Here is a 26,619-nt window from a genome sequence, read left to right on the forward strand (position 1 = left end):
GGACGCGTGACTGGGTTTACAGCCTTCACACGTCTCCGTAAGACACGGAGCGAGGAAGTAACTTCTGAGTTCTGGCTCGGAAACAACGTCCGACGAAGTTTGTTATTTTAGGATGACAACAACTCCGCGCGCGGGAGGGCTCGGGGAGGCTGGCCTTGCCTTTTGCGCACAGATCGGCTCAGCTTCGGAGACGCTAGGCGGACGCGTGAGGAGCCGGCGACCTGCGGCTCCGGGGACGCGCTCCCCAGGGGAGTGTTCCCTCTGCGGCCCCGCCCTCCACCGGCGAGGGGTCGAGACGCAGGACTCTCCGTCCAGGCTCTCAGGCCCGGTGAGAAAAGGCTTCCCTCTCCCCGGGGGAGGGAAGGTGGATTTTAACCTTCTGCTCAACCCAGAACGTAGCGGGGCCAGTTTTCAGGGTCCAGGGGAGACTTGGTTAGTGATCTTTAGGAGACTGGGGTTTTCAATGCCAGTTGGATCTGCGCCTTACCCACAACACAGCGATACATTTAAAACAGCAAACAAAAATTTTGTTTTTCTAAGACCCAGACGGCAAACTGAGACTTCTGTTGTTTTATGGAAACAGGTAAAATGAACAAGGGATCCAACTGGCTAAAGTTGTGTTTGTGGGGCTTTACATTTTTCCCCTTCGTTGATTTTTTTTTTCTTTTGTTCCCCTATTTCCTTTTTTGTTCCCTAGCTTTGACGCCCTTTACATAAATAATTCGAAAACAGGTTTTCCTGTTTCCAGAGGCCATTTAACTGAACTACAAGGATTTGTCTTCTCCCAGACCAGCTGGAGAACAATAAATTAACTTACTCCGTTTCTACGGACAGGGTTTCAGGGAGCTCTGACCTAGGCTGTCGACTGAGGTCGTGGAATGAGGTGACCTGGAATTTGTAAACCATCACACTTGATTGTACAGAGACAGTGCAGAAAACAAAGATAAAACCCAGTTCGCTGCGTTGCCCATTAAGTGAACCTTAAACGTGCATGCAAGGGGCAGGGGGATTCTGTAAACCGTAGAAAAGGTCTTGCAGGTAAGGAGTTCTGGCCCTTACACTACATGTCACTACAGTACTTATCTAAAATGTGAGACCCCAACAAATACCTCCTGCCTCATGAACTGATATAGTTAGAACATGAAAGCAAGTGTCAGGCCGGGAAGCCTTCCGGATAACAAATATACATTGCACGGTATGGGATAAAAACAAATTATGCAGAAATGAGAGAATGCGTGGTGCCTATTATCGGAACACATGTCTTACACCCATTTTCATCAGCGCTGGATACAGAATATGAAGAAGGCCTTTCAGGCTTTTTTTCTCTGAGCATTAAGCCAATCTGAATTCCCTTTGGCAGTGAAGCATTAAAGATATAGTGTTACCCTGGAAATATAAATTATTAATATATTCAGCATTTTTGTCACTTCTCAACTGTTAACCAAATTAGACAAAACTTTCTTTTACTAAGTAGATTTTCTCTTTGGGATTAGCTTTGGGAATGCACAGGGCCACCACAGTAAAAACTTTGGTCATTTACATATAATTTTGCAAACTTCCACTGGCCCATGACAGTCTTTGTACCTCAAATGTTGGTATTCTTGATTTTTTTTTCCTTCTCATTTAACTGTGGAGGATAAAACCCTGCTTTGGATTTACAATGACTTTAGGATAAAAGTCTCCCTCCCCATTCTCTTCCTCCCCCTTTCTGTGTGTGTGTGTGTGTGTGTGTGTGTGTGTGTGTGTGTGTGTGTGTGTGTTGTGTCTTTTTCTGAAACCTTCATCCAAAGTTCCAATTCTCCAGGCTTGGCCAAAAGTCAAACTTGGAATAGTCAGACTTTGCAAAAGATTTAAAAAAAAAATGTCACTACAAAATGGAATTGATTCAGATCAGATTGTGACTTTAATGTGTCCTGTCCTGCACTTTCTCTGACAACACATTACTCCCAGCCTCCCTGTCCCAAGCCCCCCACCTCCCCCGCCTCTGTCTGAGTCTCTTATGCCCAATCCTTCCACTCTTTCTTTTAAGTAAGTTGTATAGTAATGGTTTCCAAGAGAGGCTCAACCAAACCCAGAAATAACAAAAAACAAAAAACAGTGGGTTTGGCTGGAGGTGACCCATTGTGATACCTCTGAAAAGGGCAACCTCTTGTTTCTTGGGCTTCATCCTTGAGTGGGCAAGAATAAAAATAATCATCCCCATGAAATCAAAGGTTTTCTCCAGAGGCTTGAGGAACAAAGCTGATGGCTGGCGCTTTGGGTCGGTCCCCGTGGCTCCGTAGGGCTAGAACTAGGGGCTCCCAGGCGCTCCAGCCGCCCCTGCCGAAAGGGTGGTAATACAGAGCTCACTTGTGCTTCCAAGCGTTATTGAACACAGTCCATGTGTCAGTGGGGGCCCTCCGGTCTGGGCTGCGAGCTACCAGGCAAGGAAGGCTTGGAATTGCGAGGAACCTGGTAACGGGTGTCTGCATACAGTAACGCACCAAGAAAAAGAAGGCGACGGGGGGCATTCAGTAGGTGCTCAGTAAACATTTCTGTGGAATGACGAAACGACAGTGCTGAGCCTCTTGGAATTCTCTATCTTGGCTGGACCGCTTGTTTCCGGCCCTCAGGCCCCCCGCCCACTCACTCCAGCAGAGGCGAAGTACTCTGCACACATTCTGAGAGCTGTCAGACACGGCAATGGCTCCCCCTTCGCCTAGAAATTCTACCTGGTGCTCTGGCAGAAAGAGACACCGCTTGGCCTGTTTGGTTAAGGCAGTTAACTCTCTCTGAGGGCCCAGCTAAATGCAGACTCCAAATCCAGGATTTGAATTTGATTTCTGGCCTAGTCTTAGGAGGGTTCTGCTCCTTTGGCATGAGAAAGAGCCAAGATGGGGCTGAGCCAGACTCTGCCCTCTTTTCTGCCACCTCTTTTGGCTTCTGGAGCCAAACTACCTGGATTTTCATTCCAGCTGTGCTGCTCACTAGCTGTGTGCCCTCAGGCAAATTGCTAAGCCTCTCTGTGTCTGTTTCATGATCTATAAAATAGATTAAAAGCGCATAACTTCATGTGGGTTGCTACGACGAGGAAGTGAATTGGTACATTCAAAGCACTCTAGACAGTGTCTGGCCCATAGTGAATGTTCAATAAACACTAGCTATAATAATAATAATGATCTACTACTCCCTCCCTTCTCCCAAAGAGTCAGATCCTCTTCAAAGTAAAAAGCAAAATGTCAAGGCAATCACTAAAAAAGAATCTTAACCCCCACCTCACCCCCACCCCCCCCCACCCCCGCCAAAAATTAAGTCCCAAGGCTTGCTCTGGAACAAGGCAAAATTCCCCATTTAGGGCAAGTGGGGCTAGGGAGCTCTAATTCCAGCTCATGGTCAATTTGGGGGCCGGGAGCCCCTCTCCAGGTTATGGCTGGTAGCAGAGCCCCCCTGATAACCTTGAAATGCCATCTCACACTCCTCCACATACAGAAGGCTGACCTGATGTTCTTCTGCAACCGCTCTTGTACCCACCTTCCCACGTGCTCCTTCCAATTACACATCGACGCCCGTTAACATACAACTCTTGGCCCTTGCAAATTCTTTCTGGAATGTGGGGGAAACAAATAAACAAATTCAGTATTCTTTAAGCACACTTTCCTTTTTTTTTTTTCCTCAGCATTTCCTCCCTTTTTCCCACGCAAGCCTTTCACCTGTCCTCTCCATCACCCATCTGCTCCGCTTCTGGCCCCAGACTCACCCCCTGATGTGGATAAAGGCTCTAGAGTGACCCTGTCTCAAGTTCTCACTCCCTTTCTCGCTTGCCCTTCAGTCCTGATTCTCCCCACTTTTCGGATTGCTTGGCTTCTGCTATCTGCTTCTCCATGTGTCAGTGGCCTGGCGTACGAATGGGCCTGTGTGGGGCCCCCAGCGAGGAGGGGTATCGCAGGAGTGATCCCTTCAACACTGCTGGTGCTCCCTTCCTGCTCTGCAGCTATACCGATGGTAGTGCTCAGGAGGCGGGCCCAGCCCTGCTCCTGAAGCCCTTTCCCTCCTGCCAACCTTTCCACAGGAAGCAAGCAAGCGTCCCTACTAAGCTGGCTGGCAGATTCTCACTCTTCCTGCACTTTTTCTGGATAAGTTTACTTTTAAGGTCAAGGGTTGCAAGCCCCCTATCCACCTTCTCTACCCACAGAAGGCACATCCTCTAATCGGTAGCAAAATAGACATTTTTATCTCCATCTGACACTTGTATCTACATCTCAAATGATTCTGAGCACAGCGTGGAGAAAAAAAAAATGACTAGTTTATCAGATACTCCAAAACCCCAGAACCTGGGGGCCTGTGTGTGTGCACCCAGGAAGGCAGTACACACAGATGCCTGCGTGCGTCAAGCGGTGCAGGCCCTGGGGTGCCTACACGTATGCACAGGATATCTGCTTGGGTACACAAGTGTGCACATGGGGGGGCAAACTGGGGCCAGAGGAAAGAGCCACCGCTGAAGAGAAGGGCTAGGTTAGAATTTGAGGGAGCCAGCTCTTTCTGGTTGGCTTGGAAGATAAGGAGCAACCGTTATGAAGGTGTGTCCCGTATAGTCTTTGACAAACCTGTGTACAGTGGGGACAGCTAGAGCAAAGAAGAAGAGAGGCAGTAGGCGGCATTATGCCCAACAGGAAAGTCACCGAAGCCATAGGAGATGGGGTGGGAAACAGCGCAGGAACTCCGGGCTGAGCTAGAGAGGAAAGGACCGCATGAGAACTGGGAACCTGAGCACTTTTTAATTTTCTCTATTCCCAAATGGCCTCCATTATTATGTGTAGTTTAAAAGCAAGAGTCCATAAAAAATATTAGTTAAAACTTTATAAATATGATAAAACATTTATTTTTTTATTTTTAATTTTTTTAATGTTTACTTATTTTTGAGAGAGAGAGAGAGAGAGAGAGCAGGGAAAGGCACAGAGAGAGGGAGACAGAGAAGCTAAAGCAGGCTCCAGACTCCAGGGTGTCAGCACAGAGCCTGACACGAGGCTCGAACCCACAAACCGTGAGATCATGACCTGAGCCGAAGTTGGACACTAAACCTACTGAGCCACCAAGGCGCCCAATAAAACCTTTTAAATACAATATTTCTAAGGGACCTTTTGCAATGTTTCACAAAACAAAAGTCAGCCCCTTCTATCACTGTTTCCTTATAGATCCATCAGTAGAGATGTTCCACAATAAAATAGTGGAGTTTCTACTCAATAACACCAGGGCTTCATTTTTCACATAAACGTGATCTCTAGCTTATATTTATGTCAGAATATAAAACTATGACCTAGCCCCGTTGCTCTTTCCAAATACGACGTCAGGTGTACTTCCTGAAGAAAGAAAAATTGCTAGAGGGAAAAACTGCTAGTGGGTAGCCATGGGGAGAAGAGCTATGACTGCAACCCATCCAGCCTCAGCAAAACTTGGGGGGGAATCTGGGGGAGCCTACTCTGGGCACTTAGAGGAGCTGTTCTGGAAAAGGTCAAATTGGAGGGAGGCTCATTTGCAAACGCATATTCCGGCCGGAAGCCACAAGCAATACATCTGTGAAAGCATGAAGGGTCGCTGATCTCATAAAGGCTTCCTCCTCTGACATCCAGGAAAGAGGCAGACACGAACACAATTGAACCTCATCCGAATTACATGACGGCTCAGCCAAAAGGGCAAGAGCAACATGGGTTTTGTCAAATCAGAACTGAATCATACCTGTTCTGCCCCTGGGCCCTGGCTGATGACGGCCCAGACCTACGTGCTGAAGGGAGGCCGCATATCATTGCTGGATCGTTCATCTTGGAGGGACAAAATGGAGCGAAACATTTCTTAGAATGCAACTGAAAGTTGAAAGACAAATTTTAACAATTTGAAAGCCACTGAAAGTAGGATTGTGTTATCTGCTTTCTTGGTATGAAAATTACATTGATTTGTCAGTGAGACCACATTTTCGAATCTCTTCAATTACGAATTAGACAGATGGCAGGAAAGCTGAATATGCTTTGGAGGGTGATGGATGCTTGGAAACGGTGATTCCCAACAAGCGTGGAAGGACCTCCTGTGAGGACAGTCCTGTGAGTAATAACAAAGTGATGTGGAGAAAGAGAATATAGGACGAATTTATGTTGTACCTGATGGGGGTCTCTGGACACAAGGTGTGTGCTGTGGTTTGCAAACTTCTTCCAGGAAAGATCCGTAGTCTGTTTTCTCATCTAACATCTGGTCATACTTTGACGGGACACGGTGAACCTCATCTTCATTAAGGAGGAAGCTGGAGAGCGTCGGTACTGATCCGAGTTCTGGGAGGGAAAGGGAGACACTACTACCAACATCCAGCTTCCAGCTTCTGCAAAAGCCCTCTGGAGGGTCTTCCAGTCACCCTGCAGCTACAGGAGAGAAGGCCACTGGACGAATCAACTCTTTCGCCCTAGAATATATAAATATATCAAGACTTAAATGTTTTCTCCCTTCCCTTCTCCCTGTCTTCCTCTACCCACGCCGTCCTGCCCCGATCACCAACTTTTTCTCTTACAGGGTAGGATCCAGTTATCCTGAAGGTCTCTTCTGCGTTCCTTCATCTAGGCAAAGGCATCCTAGGCAACAGAAGGGCAAGTGCTTCGGTTTTACTTTCAGCTCTCCCGGCCTCCAGGTAGACTCACAGTCTGTCTCCCGCTGAGTCACCGCTATGCCTCGGCCAGCCTCTCTCCCTTCTCAGCTCCACATCCACACCGTCATCACATCGGCTTGGTTTTACCTGCTACCTCTTGAATCCGTTCATTGCTATCTCCACTGCCACAGCCAGAGACCAGCCTGCCAATGTCCCCCTTCAGTTCTTCCCACCAATTCTCCCAGCTTCCGTGTTTGCTTCCTCTAATTCACTGTCAACATGGCAGCCAGAGTGATTTCTTTCTAAAACACAAATCCAAAAGGCCCGTGTTTAGAATTGTTCAGTGCCTTCCCAGTGCTCTTAGGATAAAGTCCAAGCCCCTGTCAGGTCCTCCTACCGTGGGCCCTGCATACGTCCCAGGCCTCATTGCCTGACACTGTCCCACACTCAACATCAGGCACACGGACTTCTTTCATTGCTCAGGACTACAGAGCTCTCTTTCACGCCGGGTGGGCTATGGCAAACGCCACATTTCAGAGGCAAAGAAAAGTCTCGGGTACCTTTTCCCCTAGGCGACCGGGCAGCGCTCTCAGACCTGCCTACTCTTCTCTGACGAAATATTGATCTGGATTCTCGTCAGGTGTGGGAAGGCGTGATTGCAGCAACGTTGCGCCCACTCATACAGCCCTCTCTCTGACATGGCTTCAGAAGCTCTAGGTATGAAACACTGAAAAAATTACGTGAAAATTATGTTCTGGTCTATATGTTTTCCCTGGACTTTTAAAATCAACCAATTAGCATCATTGTTTGAGGCATTCAATATTTTCAGTAAGGCACGGTGATTAAGAACTTGGGCTCTGGAGCTAAAATGCTTGTTTTTTTTTTTTTCTTTTTCTTTTCTCTTTAAGAGAGAGAGAGAGAGAGAGAGCGAGAGCACGAGAGGGGGAGGGGGGCAAAGAGAGGGAGAAAAAGAATCTTAAGGAACCACCATGCTGAGCACAGAGCCTGATGCTGGGCTCGCTCAATCCCGTGACCCTGAGATCATGACCTGAACTGAAATCAAGAGTCAGACGCTCAAACGACTGAGCCACCCAGGCGCCCCCTGGCTCCGCCATTTTCTAGCTGTATAACCTTGAACAAATTATTTAACGGCTCTGTGCTTCAGTTCCCTAGTTAAATGGAACGACGGTACCTACCCCACAGAGGAAATGGGGGAATTGTTAATAGAGCGGTGCCTGGACAATGGTCTGTATCCGGTAATTTAGCTATTATGGCTGAAATATGCATGAGATTGTTATACAGACTAAAACAATTTCCTTTGAAATTGATAACCTATTAAAAATATTGAATTTCTAAAAAATGTTTATTTTTGAGGGGTGGGGAGGGGCAGAGATAGAGGAGAGAGAGAGAAACCTAAGCATGCTGCACGCTGTCAGTGTGGAGCCCAAAGTGGGGCTCAATCCCACAAAATCATGACCTGAGCCGAAATCAAGAGTCGGACGCTTAACCGACTGCGTGTGTGTGTGATATTGAATTTTCGAGAAAACAAAAACAAGAACTTCATCGTGTCAACTCATTGTCTCTTTTCTCTTGAGCCAGTCTTAGTGTTTTCCTCTCTGCATCAGAGAAGACATCTAGAATGGAAGAAAGGAAGAGGTTTTTATTTTAGGACTTGCTAGGTGTCAGACACAGAAGGTTCTAAATGGAGTTCAGAGCAGCTAAGGGACAGAGTAGGGCGAGGGGATTTGTCTTAAAGCTGCAAACACGCCCACTGGGGAGGCCTTAGCTGAGCTGAGGAAAATTAAGAGATGGCCCAATCCCCCAAAGGCACTCCTTGCGGTCCCTGCAAGGTTCCCTGCCTGGAACAGTGCTGGGCGCTCTACTTCATCTCCACGGTAACCTCTGTGGGAGGTCACATCACCCTCAAGTTTCAGATGAAGGCTAACTCAGAGAGTCTGTCCTAAGTCACACAAAGTCTCTTTTGTGGCCGAGCTGGGATTTGAACCATCATATGTTTGCTCCCCAGCCCAGAGCTCTTTCTTCCGTGCAACAGCTGCCACAATCAGGAACATTTTCACACTTTCTTAGAACAGTCTGGTTTGGATCTAAGTTCAAGAATACTCTTCTTGTGTCCAGTTGTGGTTTTCTGGGGCCTCAAAACCAGGCAGTTGGATGTCCTAAAGTCTCTAAAATCCAGGTTGAAAAAAATAACCTCCCGTTAAAAGACGAATTACAGAGGCGCCTGAGTGGCTCAGTCACTTAAGCATCTAGCTCTTGATTTCCGTTCAAGTCATGATCTCACAGCTCGTGAGTTCGAGCCCTACCTGGGGCTCTGCACTGACACTGCAGAGCCTGCTTGGGGTTCTCTCTCCTTCTCTCTCTGTCCCTACCCCCCTCTCAAAATAAACAAATAAACTTAAAAAAACCTAATTACAAAAGCAACATATGCTCATTGCAGAAGGCTATAAACACATCCAAAAGTATAAAAGAGGACACAGAAACACCTATAATCCCACCATCCAGTTATAAGCACTAACATTTTTTATACATTTCCTTTAAAACTTACTATGCACACACTAATTTTAAAATAAGTGTTAAATAGCCAGTATGCTTCTATGATATAAAACATTAAAAGTACAAAAGGGTAAACAGTGAAAAGTCAGTCTCCTTCCGACCTCTGCCCCCAGCCATCCAGTGCTTCTCCTGGGAAGCAGTCACTGTTACCAGTTATTTATGTATCCTTTAAAAGATAGTCCGTGCATACACACAAATTAAGTCATTTTACATTTCTCTTTATCTTTAAAAAAATTTTTTTTAAGTTTATTCATTTACTTAAGTAATCGACACACCCAATGTAGGGCTCGAACTCACGACCCCGAGATCGAGAGTCACATGCTCCTCTGAATCAGCCAGGCACCCCCAATTCTTTTTATTTAAAAAAATGGTACATTCTTGGGGTGCCTGGGTGGCTCAGTTGGTTAAGCGTCCAACTTGGGCTCAGGTCGTGGTCTCATGGTTCATGAGTTCGAGCCCTGCGTCGGGCTCTGTGCTGACAGCTCAGAGCCTGGAGCCGGCTTCGGATTCTGTGTCTCCCTCTCTCTCTGCCCCTCCCCTGCTCATGCTTAGTGTGTGTGTCTCTCTCTCTCTCTCTCTCTCTCTCTCTCTCAAAAATAAAATGAGATCATCCCATAAATACTGCACCTGAGACAGGAATCAGAAACCGCATCCTGTGGGCTGCCCCTATAATGGGATGTGTGATGCTGTCTCTGGACAACATCCTTCTGGTAAATCACTTCTTTCTAAGTAGTAAGGGCCACTGGGTCTAAACAGCTTGCCTGTTCTACCCGTTACCATTCTGGCTTCCAAACTGCTTGGAGCTCCCTGAACTTGCCAAGCCCTCTCCTGCCTTTGCAAACGCCCTTGCCCCTTTCTTCTAGAAAGTGGTTCCACCACCACCCCCAACCTCCCGAGCTCCCCTCTTTCCCTGCTGAACTGCAGCCTCCCCTTTGAGATGGCTTCCCCTGCTCTTCCGGATGGCTTCCCCTGAAGCCCCGCCTCCCTACCTCCCCCTCTCATTAGGCCCTTCTGTGTGTTACTCACTCCACCTGCCAAAGCCCCAGTCAGTCGTTCATTTCACAATACCTGTTAGGTGCCTACGCCAGGGATTGAGGAAATGGGGAGTAAGGCAAGCGATGGCCCGATAGCCATCATTAAGCCTATATAGCCTAATAGAAGAAATCAGGCAAACAACTAGTAAAGTGTGAGAAATGCTAAAAAGGAACATGTGGGGTGCTGGTGGGGGCAGTGTCCCCAGCAGAGGCTCCCAACTGGTCCAAATGGGACAGAGAAAGGGGCATTTCAGCTGATGCCTGAAGGAAGAATAGGAAGTGAGTTGGGGAAGTAAAGGAAGAGGGTTTCAGGTAGAAAAGACATCTTGTATGAAGGCTCAGAAGCATGAAAGAGGAACTTTTAAGGAATTCATGGTTGCCCAGATGACTAGTGAATTGCTTTAAGATTTGACCAGATATGCCTTTTAAAAAGATCACTCTATAGCCTGGTGGTTGCCAGAGCAGGGGGGAGGGGAAGGGCAATGGGTGAAGGGGAGTGGAAGGCACAGGCTTCCAGTTCTGGAACACAGATGGGACGAGAGCTACAGCACAGGCAATACAGTCGGCCAAACTGTAGTAGCCTTGTATGGTGACAGATGGGAGGTATGTTGTGGCGAGCACAGCCTAACATAAAGAGTTGATGAATCACTATGTCATATACCTGAAACTAATGTAACATCGTGTCAACTATACTTCAATAAAAAGAATTTTTTAAATAAAAAGATCACTCCGATTTCTGTGTAGACTGAGTCTTCAGCGCAAGAATGGAGATGGGGGGACCCGTGTTCGTAGCATCTACACGAGATTTCTCTCTACAGAGTTGAAACCCAGTATCAGTTTACTCAAGTTTTAGGATTCTGCATTATTTTTGACAGCTGATTGTTTCTGAGCCTTTTTATTTATTTTGAGAGAGACAGAGACAGCATGAGTAGGGGAGGGACAGAGGGAGGGAGAGAGAGAGAATCCCAAGCAGGCTCTGCACTGCCAGCACAGAGCCCAATGTGGGGTTTGAACCCACAAACCCATGAGATCATGACCTGAGCCGAAACCAAGAGCCACCCAGGCACCCCTGTTTCTGAGCCTTTTAAAAGGGCACTAGATTAGGGACACACGGGTGGCTCAGTAGGTTTAGTGTCCAACTCTTAATTTCAGCTCAGGTCATAATCTCACAGTTCATGAGTTTGAACCCCACGTCGGGCTCTGTGCTGACAGTGTAGAGCCTCCTTGGGATTCTTTCTCTCTCTCTCTCTGCCCTCCCCCTACTCTATCTCTCTCAAAAATAAACAAACATCAAAAGAAGATAAAAAGGGCACTAGAATGAATGAATGAATGAATGAATGAATGAATGAAAGGGCAATAGATTATATTCCTCTCTTTAGCACCGGAATGTAGCAGAGGTTATAGCACAGCCTAGGGGCTCAAGAAAGGTCTTTAAACAACCAATGGAAGCCCACAGCTTACGCCCTAAGATTAGGCTCATTTCTTGTTAAGCAGAATAGAGCAAGAATGCAACACCACACGGAGTCTCCTACTGTTCCTATTAAAACATACTATCAAATTAAAAACAACATCATCTTTATTAAACTAACCCCAATTTCCAAACTGGCACAACACGTGACAAGCATTAGCTACAGCAGTGGAAGCAACCCAAAGGTCTAACCGTAAGCGGCCACTGAAACAGATCCCTGTGCAGGCAATGCCGGGCACGAATGACAGTGGTTCGGGGAGTGTGAATTCCCTGCGCACAAGAATAAAGCCGGAGGGAAACGCGGCCGAATTGACTGCTGTGCCGGTGACGGCATTGCCAATGTTAGGGAAGAGACTAACGATAACAAAATGCTTCATAAGAACTAAACACCTTTTAAAATCTTTCATTGTAAAATTAAAGACGCAGGAAACCACAGGAAACAACTATTGGTTTGATGTATTTTAAGGCGGACACTCTCAACTACCCCGCAGGTCAAGAAACAGAACCTGGCCATCTCCATGTCGCCTCAGCCGGGTCCCCAGCCCTTGATCCCCAACCACGTAGCCACTGTCCTGACTTCCACAGCAACCACTTGCTTGGATATTTAAAAATAGCTTTATCACCCAAACGCGCATCCCTGGACAGTAATATAGTTTCGTTTTTGTCTTGCTCGTCTAAACAAGATTTGATATATCTTCTAAATCTTCTTTAATCTGTAGACTCTCCCCTCCATCCGGGTTCATTTCCTTACAATTTATCTGTTGGGAGGCCCACGCCATTTGGCCCTGGAGGGTCTTGCAGAGGCTGGATTTTGCTGGTGGTCAACTCGTGCCCCGCTCAACACGTTCCTCTTGCGTTTCCTAGCCTGCAGCTGGATCCAGAGGCTAGATCAGACTCAGGTTGGATTCCTTTGACAAAACGAAGCACTCCGTTTTTATTAAACCGGAATGAACTATTAGTAAATCCTGCATTTCACCTTGGGCTCCCTCAGACTTGTTCCCAGCTCTGCCTGTCTGCTCTGCTCTAGGCTGTCCGTCTGTCCGTCGGGAAGATGCTCACCGTGTCCGTGCACATCCGCCTTTTGGCCCTAAGAGTTCGCTGCCCTGATCAGCATCTCTGACACAGAGGGAAGCCACTAGTCTCTCACTGCTTTGGGCGGAGGCTGGCCTGGCCTGCTGACTGTATTCACTGACAAGACACCCACGAAGCTTCACGGAATGGACACATTCTCTCCTCCTCCACTCCAACATACTTGTCTTTTCCACACTTGTTTCCCAAATATGTCTTTCAATCATACTGAAGGGGGGAAAATGACTTTAAAGTTTTATTTTATTTTTTTTAACGTTTATTTATTTTTGAAAGAGAGCGAGACAGAGCTTGAGCACGGGAGGGGCAGAGAGAGAGGGAGTCCCAGAATCCGAAGCAGGCTCCAGGCTCTGAGCTCTCAGCACAGAGCCTGATGTGAGCCACCCAGGCGCCCCTGACTTTAAAGTTTTAAACTATTCCAGGTGGCTCAGTCCGTTGAGTGTCCAACTTTGGCTCGGGTCATGATCTCACAGTTGGTGGGTTCGAGCCCGTTGAGTGTCCGACTTCGGCTCAGGTCATGATCTCACAGTTCATGGGTTCGAGCCCTGCGTCGGGCTCTGTGCTGACAGCTCGGAGCCTGGAGCCTGCTTCGGATTCTGTGTCTCCCTCTCTCTCTGCTCCTCCCCTGCTCATGCTCTGCCTCTCTCTCAAAAACTAATAGATGTTAAAAAAAAAAAAAATTTAAGTTTGAAACTGTTCCAGGGACCTCACTGAAAATTCTGAAACACACCTTCACTTTTTATCTTCCGAATGCACTTTTGTCCCAGAGGCATTCAAAACAACGGGATAGTTACCCGATCACTGTCATCAGCATATCCTACGAGCCAGCTGGTCAGAAATGAAGTCTGATCACGGTAGTGGATGGCTTACGACCGTCGTGCTAATAACCAAAGTTTATGGAGCACTGTTTTTTGAAGAATTAAAACTACCTCAGCAGTGGATTTCTCCAGAGGTAGAATAAACAGATCCTATTTTTCAGATCAGATTGAGTCACATGCCATCCCGGCCTCACATGCCAATGACACAGCATTTAACTCGGGAGTCGGCCTCGGCACTTTCCTCTCTCGCCTCTACACACAGTCCTTCGCCCAAGGCTTACATTTTTCCACTTGTCCACACGGCCCGTGACACTCTGCAGTCCAAGCCACTATTTCTCATCAACAACACCGCGTGGCCTAACTGGACATCCAGGCTACACTTTTAGCTCCTCCAAACCCATTCTCCACACAGCAGTCTGAGCGGCCGGTTTACGTGGAGTTCAGATCGTATTTTCCTTTCCTTCCCCACCAGTGACTTCAATCACCTCTCGCTGCTGCAGTGAACTCCAAACTCCCCACTGCAGCCCGGAGGTGGGTTCCAGACTCCTGTCCACCCCTCCCACCTCCTCATCCCTGTTCTCCCCACGGGTCTTCCCTCGGTTCCTCTAAGTGGCCGTCCTCCTCGGCCTGGGGCCCTCGCACACGCTCTCCCTCACTCTCACGCTTTCCCTGTCAGGTGCCACTCACTTATCCACTAAAAAACCCACTAGGGGAAACCTGTTGCTTTTCTCTCTTTCAAACTACTCATCATAATTATTTTAAAATGTGGTCAACACATATACAACCTAAAATTAACCAGTTTCACCGTTTTCAAGTGTATGGTTCCATAGCATTTAGTACATTCACACCGTTGGGCAACTGTCCCCAACCAGCCATCTGCAGAACCTTTTCGTCTTCGCTTCCTGAAACTCCGTCCCCTCTAATAACTCCCCATTCCTCCCTCCTCCTGCTCCCCGGCACCCGCCCTTCTACTCTCTGTGTGAATGTGACTCCTATAGGCGTCTCATGTAAGTGGAACCAGTCGACGTTTGTCCTTTGGTGGACAAACCTCTGGCTTATTGCACTTAACCAATAATGTCTCAAGGTTCATCTGCATTCTAGCATGTGTCAGAATGCCCTTCTTCTTTAAGGCTGAATAATATTCCATTATATGTATAGATCACATTTTGTTTATCCATCCACCTGTTGATGGACACCTGGGTGGCCCCCACCTTTTGGCTACTATAAATAATGCTGCTACGAACATGGGGGTACAAACATCTGTCCAAGCCTTCTTTCAGTTCTCCTGGGTATATGCCCAGAAGGGGAACGGCTAGGTCATATGGTAATTCTCTTCTTAATTTTATAAGGAACCACATAACTGTTTTCCGCAAAGACCGCACCACGTTATACGCCCACAAGCGACACACAAAGTTTCCAATTTCTCCCCATCCTCACCCACACTTGTTATTCTCTGGTTTGACAGCAGCCGTCCTAAAGGGTGTGAGCTGGTATCGCGTTGTGCACTTCTCAAATGATGAAAGTTGAGCATCTTTTCATATGTTTACTGTCCACTTGCGTATCTTTGGAGCAAGGTCTATTCAGGTTCTTTGCCTATTTTTTTAATTGGGTTGGCTTTTTGTTGTTGAGTTGTGGGAGTTACTTATATATTCTGGATATTAACCTTTCATCAGATATGTGATTTGCAAATATTTTCTCCCATTCTTTGGGCTGTTGTCTCACTCTGTTACAGACAGTGTCCTTTCAGGCACAAAAGTTTTAAATTTTGATAAAGTCCAAATTATCTATTTTTCCTTTTGTTGCCTTGCTTTGGGTGTCGTATCCAACAAATCACTCATGAGTTGTTTTTTTTTTAATTGTTTTAATTTGAGAGAGAGAGAGAGAGAGAGCACGTGAGCAGGGGAGGAGTGGGGGGGGGTGGGGGGGTGGAGAAGGAGAGAATCCCAAGCAGGCTCTGCACCGTCAGCACAGAGCCTGATGTGGGGGTTCGAGCTCATGAACTGCGAGCTCATGACCTGAGCTGAAATCAAGAGTCGGACGCTTAACAGACTGAGCCACCCGGGTGCCTCTCACAAGTTTCAATTATGTTTTTATCTGAATTTTTATTCTATGAATGCCTCCTGCTATAGACTATATATTACACAAAGGCAGAAACCTATTTCACTCACCATCCTATGGAACACTGGCAGGTGTTCCGATATATATATTTGTAGTCTGAGGAACACATATTTTCTGATGTTTTATAACTTGTGATATACACTATGGTACCCTATTAACTTATTTACATGAAAAATATTAATAAATGTGATTTCTGTGTGTTATTTAATTATCTTTTGTTTGAAAAGGCACACTAAATTAAGGTGCATACATTTAAAGAAAACCTTAAGTTTCAAGAAATGTTGGGGAAAAAATTAAACGCAGCAGAAACCATTGTCAATGGCTTATTTGAAAACCATTTCCCCCCCAAACCTTTACAGATCAAAAATGAAATGACTAAAAACACATCTCTCAGGTTTAATCTGTCCATTGCAAATCTGATGTGACTTCACTATATATTTCTTCGTCGGCAGTTTTTCAAAAGTGGTACAGACCTGCTTCCTAGCTTAAGAGAGAGCCTGGAAAAAATGCTAAAAGAGCCTTCCATTTCTTTCTGACTTCGTGAACTTTTAGGAGAAAGTTAAAAAGCATTTTTCTGCCACGTAAATCAAGCAAAACCAGAAGGGGTTCTCTTCAATTGTTTCACTTACTTGCTGCTGGGATTTAAAACTAAATGGGGCTTGTATTGTCATCTGGGAAACAGCAGGGGGAGCTCATGAGGTTTTTAAGTCAGCTGTTACCAGCCACCCTTCCCCCTCCAAAAAGTAACATTGCTTTAAGTATAAACTGAACAGTACCAAGAACAAAGCAGAAGGAGAAAAGGAAGCAACAAAAATAAAATGTCTTCTAATGAGAGGTGAAAATGACCAAAATCAATTTCATTATAAAATACTGATACAAACTAACACTTAACCCAGACCTACAAATCCAACTTTGACTGTCCTTACTTACCTAAACAGCCAATGTCCCCCTGGGTGCCCAAGACCCTATCACCGCCCTAGACCCTTAAGCATCTTTCTTATGTGTCAAAATTTAGTAGGCGGCTGGCTTAAAAACAATGATGCTTGAATTTTCTAAACATGTTTCTTAAATATTCAGTAAAATTCTTTGGCAGGGGGGGCTTAAATTGTGTCAAAAAAAATGGGTTGTAAATAACAAGAGAGTGAAAGAACATACTAAATACAGCCCTTATTCATTGGAAAGAGTGAGGGGAACCAGGAGCTACATACTGAGTTGTAGGGATGGGGTTAGAGTCACTCTTGTGAGGGCAGGAGTGATGTGACAGATATGAACAGGAGAGGATTTCCTATTTGGGAGAAATTTAACAAGTGACTCCCGTACTCCTTGCCATGATACCCTCTGGGGCTCGGCTGGGAGACCAGAATCAATGTTTCGTCATCAACAGCTTTCCTTTCATTCCTTGGCCTCACAGCGAAAGGAGCCGTGAGGCTCTAGACAGTGGTGCACAGAGGCTGAGGCCACTCGGCTCACCAGGGATGTGACGTCCTAGCTCTGTTCGTATTCTACCGACCAGTACGTCTGGAGCACAGCTGCATGTCTTAGAACACATCTTGAAGGAGCTATCACCTCTTCTAGGGGGGCTAATTTTGGCATGGGGAAAATGGACAGATTTTGGTGAGTGGCCAGAATGTCTTACAAACTGTGTGAGGTTCAGAGTCTTGTCTTGGTTTGCGACCGGTGTTTCCCAAAGAGTAGGGATCTCTCCTCGTGTTATTTCAGGATGAATACCAAAGCTTCAGATACAATATTTTGAGTGGTACGACTACTGGAACAACGAGAGATCTCATTTTGAAAGGAACGAGGGTAAATATATGTACAGAGATACAGCCCAGCTCAGTTTCATGCCATTGAGTTGTGTATGTCTTCACGCTATTTCAAGGGCTTACAGAAAAGCAAGTTTCTCATAATAAAGCGGATGCTTCCAATAAACTCCATCAAATGAAAGCATGCCTGGATCACGCATAATGAATTATGACCGCTTTTCTTTAGGAGATTATCAATTTTTCTCTGAAACTCGATTATAATGTATTCTTGAGTAAAAGTATACATTCAGAAAGGAAATGAAACCTCAGGAAAAAAGGTCAGTGCAACTGTATGACCTTAAAAAAAGCCTCTTTAAACAATATAAGGCTTCTTACCTCTTTAAAGGGATGTACGTGTTTTCCAGCATGAGCCCCCTTAAGTTCACTTCATCTACATATTCAAATCCTATCTCCACTGCCTGCCAGTGTTTGGAAACCAGATTTTTAATTATCGTAAATAAATCTGGGAAGAAAAAAGAAAAGACTAAAGGAAGCTTTGTTTTCTAAATACTAATTTAATCCAACCGCAGCAAAAGGAAACTCAGAACTGACTTCCAACTTTTATTTAGGTTACATAAGACCATTAAAATTCACCAGAAACTTCCAAATATAGTTATCTTGAGGAATCACAGATAAACACCACAAAAAGTTCCTTGGTGACAGAAATTCACTTAATAGCAGCATCTACAAGAACAACAAAGCAAGTAGTAAACTCACAAGAAGGAGCAGCAGTCCTGGAATTGACAAGTGTAATATGGTCCGCACTTACCACATGGATAGCTATCTCCTGTCATCCAGCTCAGTTGACTGATAATATATCTGACAGAAATGGCCTCTGGCAGGGGCGTCTGGGTGGCTCAGTTGGTTGGGCGATAGGCTTTGGCTCAGGTCATGATCTCACAGTTCGTGAGTTCAAACCCTGCATCGGGCTCTGTGCTGACAGCTCAGAGCCCGGAGCCTACTTTGGATTCTGTGTCTCTCCCTCCCTCTACCCCTCTCCTGCTCACACTCTGTGTCTGTCTCTCAATAATAAATAAACGTTAAAAAAATTTTTTTTTAAAGAAGAAATGGCCTCCGGCAGGCTTTTCTCATACACTAAGTACTATTCCGACCACCAGCTGAGTAACAAACCCAATGGTTACCCCAGTCCTTCTTTCCCTGCTTGTTAACTACCCTACCGAGAGGTGAGAAGCCTGTACAGAGTGAGACTCTGCTGGTCAGGCCGGAGTTTGGCCCATGGGCGTGCTTACCACTCTTGTTACTAGGGGAATGAGATCCAGAAGAGGGCCTGTACGTTTAGAGGAAGAGAATGGAGGCCCAGTTGGCCTCTAGAAGGAGCTCAGGATCTTTCCCACTCATCCTCCCCCTCGGTTCCCCAGTAGGGATGGGTCAGGACATTGCCTTTTACTCTGCCCCACCAGGCCAAGGACATTTTATCGTTTGCTTTAAGAGCAGATGAGATACTCCTTCTGTTGAGTTCCTTCAGTGAGTTCTGTCTAAATGGGTGCTCGCGATGACAAATGTTGAGGTGTTGGGTTATGACTAAGGAATGATATGAGAAATAAGAATATCCTAACCCTGCTCTAGACCACCCATTTTCAAGGGATTCTGAGGGAAGATGAAGGCAAAGAGGATGAGACACAGCAAACGGACGCTTCTAACAAGCAAAAGATTCCACCCTACCACTAAGCAGAGCTTGAGTGAGCAAGACTCAGCTTGAAGAATTTCCTTTCACCAAGTCTGATCAGAACCAAAGTAGGCTGTGAAAACAGTCCAAAGCCTGCTTTCCTCAGGGCTCACACCCAAGGGCCAGACCTATCTTCTGAAGTGAGAGGCCACTTCCACGGAACCAGAGAAAAGAGGGAATGACGCTGAGGGAGCATAGAAGAGGCTGGACTTGGAGACCGTGTACAGCTGCACACACTGGCATTGTACAAAGGCACCAGGAAAAAGGGGGAAACGGGCTGAAACCAGCCTGCGCTCTAAGTGCTGTGTCCTGCCAAGAGCTGTGTCCACCCAGGGGCTGGGGGTGGCCTTTTTAGCTTTGCATGAAGGTGACATTAGGCTGGCAGCTCTGTTGGACAGGCCTCCTCCCTGCTTCCGTGGAAAAGCCGACTACCTCGCCTCGTTCACATTTATCAGAGACTGTCCTCTCAGCGCACTTAGAACAGTCCTCACTCATAAGGTGTCATCGGAGATACCAGATCTTGGCATTTCTTATCAGTATCTTCCAGTTCCTTAACACTTTTCTGAGATTTTCTCCTCTGCCCCAGCTCTATTCTTAAAAATGTCTGGATATTTATCACCAGATGCAGGTTTCGTGACTCATCCCATTTGCTGATATATACAATCTCGGTAATGATGTTCATCTGGGGCACCTGGGCGGCTCAGCTGGTTAAGACTGTTGATCTCAGCTCAGGTCTTGATCACGGGGTCGTGAGTTCAAGCCCCACGTTGGGCTTCCACACTAGGCATGAAGCCTACTTTAAAAAAAAAAAAAATGATGATGATGATGTTCATCTCCTGGGAGCTAATCTGAGACCCCTTTGAGCATCGATGCCTGGTTGTTTTCTTACTGATTTACACCCTCTGGCAGAGGAAGCTGCCATGAAGAGTAGCTGCAGGTAGGCTTCCGGTAGTCTTAGAGGAGTTAGAAAGAGCCTTGGCATACTTTTCCTTACAATGTGATACTTGAAAATGGTAAAAGGTGTTATTATTTCATAACATTTTTATCATTATTTATTTCTTATTACTTTATCATCACTTAAGCATATGATCAATAAGAACATGTGACAATTCATAAAAGTGCAAGGAGGAAACATCCCAAATTCGGTCAAACACCAACTGTTGACCTTTTCATGAACGATCTTCACCCTCTGCTCCGTGTGCATGTGTGTGAGCGCTCATACACGTGGCCCATATCTGTACAACACCGGGCCGATACTTTGATTCTACCAGGCACATTATGGAGACAAAGAGAATGAAGCAAAGTTTCCTTGAAATCTACAGTTATCTTCAGAATCACCTTGGGGAGACACAGCAGGGGTGTGATCAGGGAGAGAGACAAAGGCGGTGTTGGTCACATCTGAAAATGTGATCAAAGAGCCGAAGCAAATAGGGCAGAACGTTAACATCTGTTGAGTCTGGGGAGTAGGGCAACAAGTGTTTGCTCTAGCATTCTCTTATTATTCTGTGAGTTTGAAATGTTTTTGTAACTTCCTAAAACAAGCAAGGGCAACAATCGCTGTGAAGACGTAGCACGTGATGTGTCCACAGAAGTTCCGCTGTTCCTGGGGTGTCCGCTGTGGTCTTTCTTTCTGGGAGTGTAGACTCTTCTAGCTTCTCATAAACTGCTCTTTACAGAGCGCAGAGACATCCACTAGAGAGATTTCTCATCAAAAAGACTGGATAACCCTCCCCTGAAAAAAGAAGAAATCATCCTTTCTCCTTAGTGCAGTGCTGATTGCCCCGGTGTCCCCAGCGTAACTGTGTGAAAACAAAAAACACTGAGCCCAAACTTGTAATGCGGGCGTTTGAAGTTACAATTTCTCTTCACTATTAACATCCAAATGATGGATCTCTGGGAGACTGAAACTTGTTTTAAATTTTTTAAATTGTTCTTGTTTATTTGTGAGAGAGAAAGAGAGCACAAGAAGGGGAGGAGAGAGAGAGACAGAGAGAGACAGAGAGAGACAGAGAGGGACAGAGGATCCAAGGCCAGATCTGTGCTGACAGCAGCAAGCCCAATGAGAGGCTCGAACTCACAAACGGTGAGATCACGACCCGGGCCGAAGTCCGACTCTCAAATGACTGAGCGACCCAAGTGTCCCCCCAATTTTTTTAAGTTGTTCAGAGATGACAGATTGATATAAATTCATGACTTTGGTGCCTGCGGCCTGAAGGTTTGTTTGAGCTGGAACAGTGTCAACGCACAAAATAGCACCGTGGTCAGAGTTCACTTCCCTGTGCATTACACACAGCAGTGTGCTCTTCCAGAGCCTTCTGAGCCAAGGGATTTCGTTGACAGGGTGTCCTGACTTCATCTGGAGCCAAGATTATTAGCCTTTTTAGGATTCAGATGATGGAACCAAGTTCTTGAAGGGCTCTGACAGTTCAGCCTAGGAAGCCTGCCCTTCTGGGCAATTGCTGAAATGCACCCAAATATTTCAAAATCCATTCTTAAAATTTTATCACATAAAAGGAAATACATAATGAGATTATAGAACATGTGTAGCAGATTTCCATGCAGGTTGTGGAGTCTACTTTTTCAAATTTTCATATGGTAGTACAATTTTCATTTACATCTCCTTTACGTACTCAAGAGAATCACTGTTAGTCAAAAGTAACAACTGTAAAACTCCACGTAGTGAGTTTTCACTCCACGGTCCAGAAGAAGGATAAAAAAATTACAGAGAGGCACCTGGCTGGTTCAGTCAGTAAAGCATACAATTTTTGCTCTTGGGGCTGTGAGTTCGAGCCCCATGCTGACTGTAGAGATTACTTAAAATAAAATCTTCAAAAAAATTGTTTAATGTTTATTTATATTTGAGAGAGAGAGAAAGAGAGTGAGGGAAGGAGAGGGAGTGGGGGAGGGACAGAGACACAGACACAGAATCTGAAGCAGGCTCCAGGCTCCTAGCTGTGAGCTGTCATCCCAGAGCCCGATGCAGGGCTCGAACTCATGAGCAGTGAGATCGTGACCTGAGCCAAAGTCAGACACTCAACCAACTGAGCCACCCAGGCACCCCTAAAATTTTTTTTTAATGTTTGTTTTATTTTTGACAGAGGGAGGGGCAGAGAGAGAGAGAGAGAGACAGAGAGTCTGAAGCAGGCTCCATCCAGGCTCTGTGCTGACAGCTCAGAGCTGGACCCGGGCCTGAAACCCATGAACTGTGAGATCATGACCTGAGCTGAAGTCAGACACTTAACTGACTGAGCCACCCAGGTGCCCCTGAAATAAAATCTTTAAAAAAAATTACAAAGTAAATCTTGAAAATCCCAAAGTCTTGACAGTTAAAACTCATGGAAAACTTCTATAGAAATGTTGAAGGATACTGAAAAATTGACTTAGTCTGCATTTTTCGATAAATCAGAATTTGGTCCCCATTATTTAAAGGCTATTATTTGCCCCCTTGGGAGGAGAGAGAATGGCTTGTGAGTGGGCAGTGGTAACCCAACATGAGGAGGCCTTAGCTCCAGGCACTTAAGGCCCAGCCCAGACATGGGGATCAGACACTTGTGAATTAGACAAGACTCCCACCTCTGGGCCCAGAGCCTAAACAAAATGTGCAGCCTGAAAACGGGGAATGAGCAGTTGGCCAGTTGAAAAAGAAAAGAGAAAAAGCTAACCCTCCACCCTCTCCTCTCCAGCAAAGGCCACCATGTTTCCTGAAAGACCGTGTAACAAACAGCCTGGCCAACACACTGGGTGGGCGGGCACCGAGGCCTGGTGCTGTCTCCAACAGGGCGCCCAGCTGGGCCAAGAGACATGGGAGACAAGACACAGGCACACCCAAGTGCACTGGGTACAGAAGCCACGAACACACGCTACCCTAATGAGCTGCTTTTGCACTTGGGTGGAGGAAGCTCGTGACAGAAACCTTCCAAGCTTCTGTGTGGAGAAAGGACAGGTTTTCCATCCTTTTCGGGGGGGAAGGGGGGGAAGGTTGCTAAAAAGAAGGACTTTCCGAGTCTTCACAAGAGACGTGGATTTTAAGGGCAACCTTGGGTGCTACAGAACTAATCAAGCGAAAACAATAAGAAAATGAGCCTGACAGTCAGCAAGTATCTGAGGACTTTATCAAAAAGAATTAGAAAATGGACAGATTCACGGGGAGCTGCAAAGGATCAAATCTGCAAGGTGGCATTGTGTGGCTGGGATTAAATTATTTATTCATTGTTAATTTATTTATTTATGTATGTGCAAATGACCTTGCTGCTGCAGGTGCTGAGGGGCCTCTGAAAAGGCTGGGTTTTTAGATCCAGGCCTAGAATATTGGTCCATTTAACTCATTCTTTCCTTAAGGCGATCAGCACTGACTTTTATCTAAGGAGATAGAGGAGGAAAAACCATATGTGTGCACGGAATGATGCAGGCCTTGAGCAGCCCTGAGGACCCAAGTATTTCAGCTTCATTCAAGATTCTGGGGAAGGCTCCATGCAGTTTAATGTCCAAGAAATTAGCAAATGAATGCTTATGTCAATATGCGAAAAATCCCCGCTAGTTTAAACAGATAAAAAGCCTGTGGGGAAACCCCAGAAAATGCAGGCTCTTTTTCTTTCCCTTTTTAGTTAATTTAATTTTTAAAAGAGGGCCCAGCACTTCTGGAGTTCTATGGAAACCCGCAGAAGTTACAAAAAATAAAAAAGGTCTAGTGGATGCTTGATCTTGTACATGCTTGAAATAGTCTCAATGTGACTACTGGAAGAAATAAGAAGATTTTATCAGATGTTCTTTGTACCGTGTTCGTTATTCAATAATGTCCTGCCCAAATTGAAAAGCACAGAACCCATCTTTCCCTTTCACACATGCCTACAGCATGAAAACAAATAATTACTCTCTCTGTGCAGCAACAGTCTGTAGGGGAAACCTGAGGGAGAAATCAATAGGGATATTATTTTCCCTAAATTTAGGCAGATAATGATGAATGAAAATGGTCATCCTGTGTTCCTGCTGACCCAGCACAGTGGGGACACTTGTGTCGGACATGACCTCTGGAGGAACAGAAAAAAGAACTCAGCGTGGGGGGCTCAGACAAGAAGCTATACATATTGAAGCCAGCGACCTCACGCTAGTGAGTTCTCCTTAAGGAGAAAGGCCCACTTTGCAAAGGAGATATTATATGACAGTCGAAGATCCCCGAGGGAGAATCTTTCTACAAGATTGGCAACGGACACGAAACAAATGATCTGACTTGGGAAACACTGCCTTTCATAATATACAGCTGCCTCTCAAGGTGAATTAAAAATCGCTTGTCATCATATCCTTTACTGATTTTTTGTGGGCAAGAATATACAAATTAAATCTGCAATAAAATAAACAATATTCAAATTAAAAAAAAATCGCTTGCACTATAAAGAGGTAAGCTTTCCCCAGAAGGAGTGGGGGGCAGGGGAGGGGCACAAAAAAAAAAAAGAGGAAAAAAACCTACCAAACAAAGGAAATGTCCTTAAATACAACAGCAAGATTTTGTTTTACATATTCAGTTGTCCTTGGTCCCTAAAATAGATTAGTACTCAAGTACTAAATAAATTATTAAGTCCTAAAGGAGAAAAGGAAAACTACAGAGGACTTTTCCACATTGCCAAACATCGTTAGTTAATTTGCAAGTTGTAACTATTTTAATGGTAAATGACAAACTGCCTCAAGAATAAAAACTTCAACATAATTTCTCCCCTCATAAACTTCTTGGATTTATCTGAGAATAAAGGGATAGTCAGTCTAAAACCAATAGCAGTTATAATTCTAATTTATAATTCATAAAATTATAAATTCCTTAGCTATATTTTCAATTTCTGAATCCCATAATTAATTTTCATATGTTATAGTTCTATTTGGTTTGTGGCACATCACAATTTAATCTATGCTTATTCTGAACAGGAGTTTTAAAAGCACTTTATCTCTAGTTAGGCTTCCATTCATAATACGGATAGTGAGGTATCTGAAATAACTAAGCAGCACATTAAAATTCTTCTCATAATGAATAGATGAGACTTCTTTCCCATTCTTGCAGATTAAGGAGAATATTTATTTTAATAACAGAATAAAAGGAATCAAAGTAAAGATCTATCCCAAGGTATTTTATTAAAAAAAAACCCAACTACCTAGGAAAAAAGCAGTTTGTCTTTCCTGGTATAAGAAGATAGAACATGTCATTAAAAAAACAAAAAAAGCTAGGGTGCCTGGATGGGTCAGTGGGTTAAGCCTCTGACTTCAGCTCAAGTCATGATCTCACAGTTAGTGAGTTCAAACCCCACATTGGGCTCTATGCTGACAGCCTGGAGCCTGGAGCCTGCTTCAGATTCTGTGTCTCCCTCTTTCTCTGCCCCTCCCCAGCTCGCACTCCGTCTGTCTCTCAACAACAAATGTTAAAAAAAAAAAAAATAAGAACAAACCCAACTCTGATACTCATGTATTAATTTGTGCTCTGTAAGCAATTTGCAAATGAGTAGTAACTCTGAAGAGTTAAAGTTGAAATATTTCAATCACAAAATGTTTTATGGAGGGGAGAAGAGGAGAATCACCATCATTTTTTTACTTTCTTTTAATCAAAGTTTGATTTATTAGAAACTACCAGGGCACAAATTAGCAGCTATCACCAAAATGGACTCATTTTAAAAATCAGCACCCTAAGATTGCTCAGGGAACAGACTGTGCTCAGAAAAGAGCTGAAAAAAAATCACAAAATTTTTAAGTATCAATTTTTCCAATTAATTTTCATCAGCAATATCTAATTCACTACCTGTTGTAAGCTTGAAATGTCAAAATAATCATTCAAAAATAAAGCTCGAGTACTGAATTTTATCATTACAACATTTTGCTTTTTCATTGAGTGGAGATTTTTTTTGTTGGTAGCTGCTCATGCAGAACACGAGCAGATGCTCTGGTCTGGTGAGGGCATCACAGGACGCTGCTTCTTAGGGTAATGCGGAGTTGGCCAAGAAATTCAAAAGTTGTCCTTTTTAAACCCTGAGGTCATAAAGAGCAACTAAAGCAAAAAGAAAAATCTGTATTTTACTGTGCTCACCCTTTTCAAGTCATACATAGGTATTCGTTCTCTCTTTTTATAATAGCAATAAGCAACAGCAACATGTTCTGGATAGATGCCTTAGAATGTTCTAGGCATTATGCTAAGCAATTACCTTTGATGGTTTCATTTCAGACTCAAAATAACCCAGGAGGTAGGTATTATTATTTCCATTTTCCAAAAGGGGAAACTGGTCATCAACAAGGTTAAGTAACTTGTCCCAGGTCAAGAACAGTAAATGGTAGAGCTGGATTTGAACTTGTGCCAATCTGATTCCAGAGTCTGAGCTCGTAGATACTATGGTTCTGTCTCTTGCAAGCATCTCTTACTTCTGGCTTTTTGTCTTCTTGTGTTGTTTTGGACATTGA

At 44.9% G+C, this 26,619-nt stretch overlaps 1 long non-coding RNA gene across 4 annotated transcripts in view; it reads right to left on the bottom strand.

Moving 5' to 3' along the window:
* Positions 1–5,907: 5,907 nt before the first annotated feature.
* Positions 5,908–26,619, bottom strand: part of LOC128776490 (uncharacterized) — a 54,067-nt gene continuing 33,355 nt past the window's right edge. For 2 of the 4 annotated variants that reach the window (XR_008421546.1, XR_008421543.1), the window contains exon 3: positions 5,908–6,424. This is a non-coding gene — a long non-coding RNA (uncharacterized LOC128776490). Of the gene's footprint in view, positions 6,425–20,495; positions 20,924–26,619 lie in introns of those variants that run through there. The other 2 variants (XR_008421544.1, XR_008421545.1) reach the window with 2 other exon arrangements.

The sequence above is a fragment of the Panthera pardus genome, unplaced genomic scaffold (assembly GCF_024362965.1).
Source record: "Panthera pardus isolate Hobbes unplaced genomic scaffold, ASM2436296v1 HiC_scaffold_13, whole genome shotgun sequence".
Lineage (NCBI taxonomy): Eukaryota > Metazoa > Chordata > Mammalia > Carnivora > Felidae > Panthera > Panthera pardus.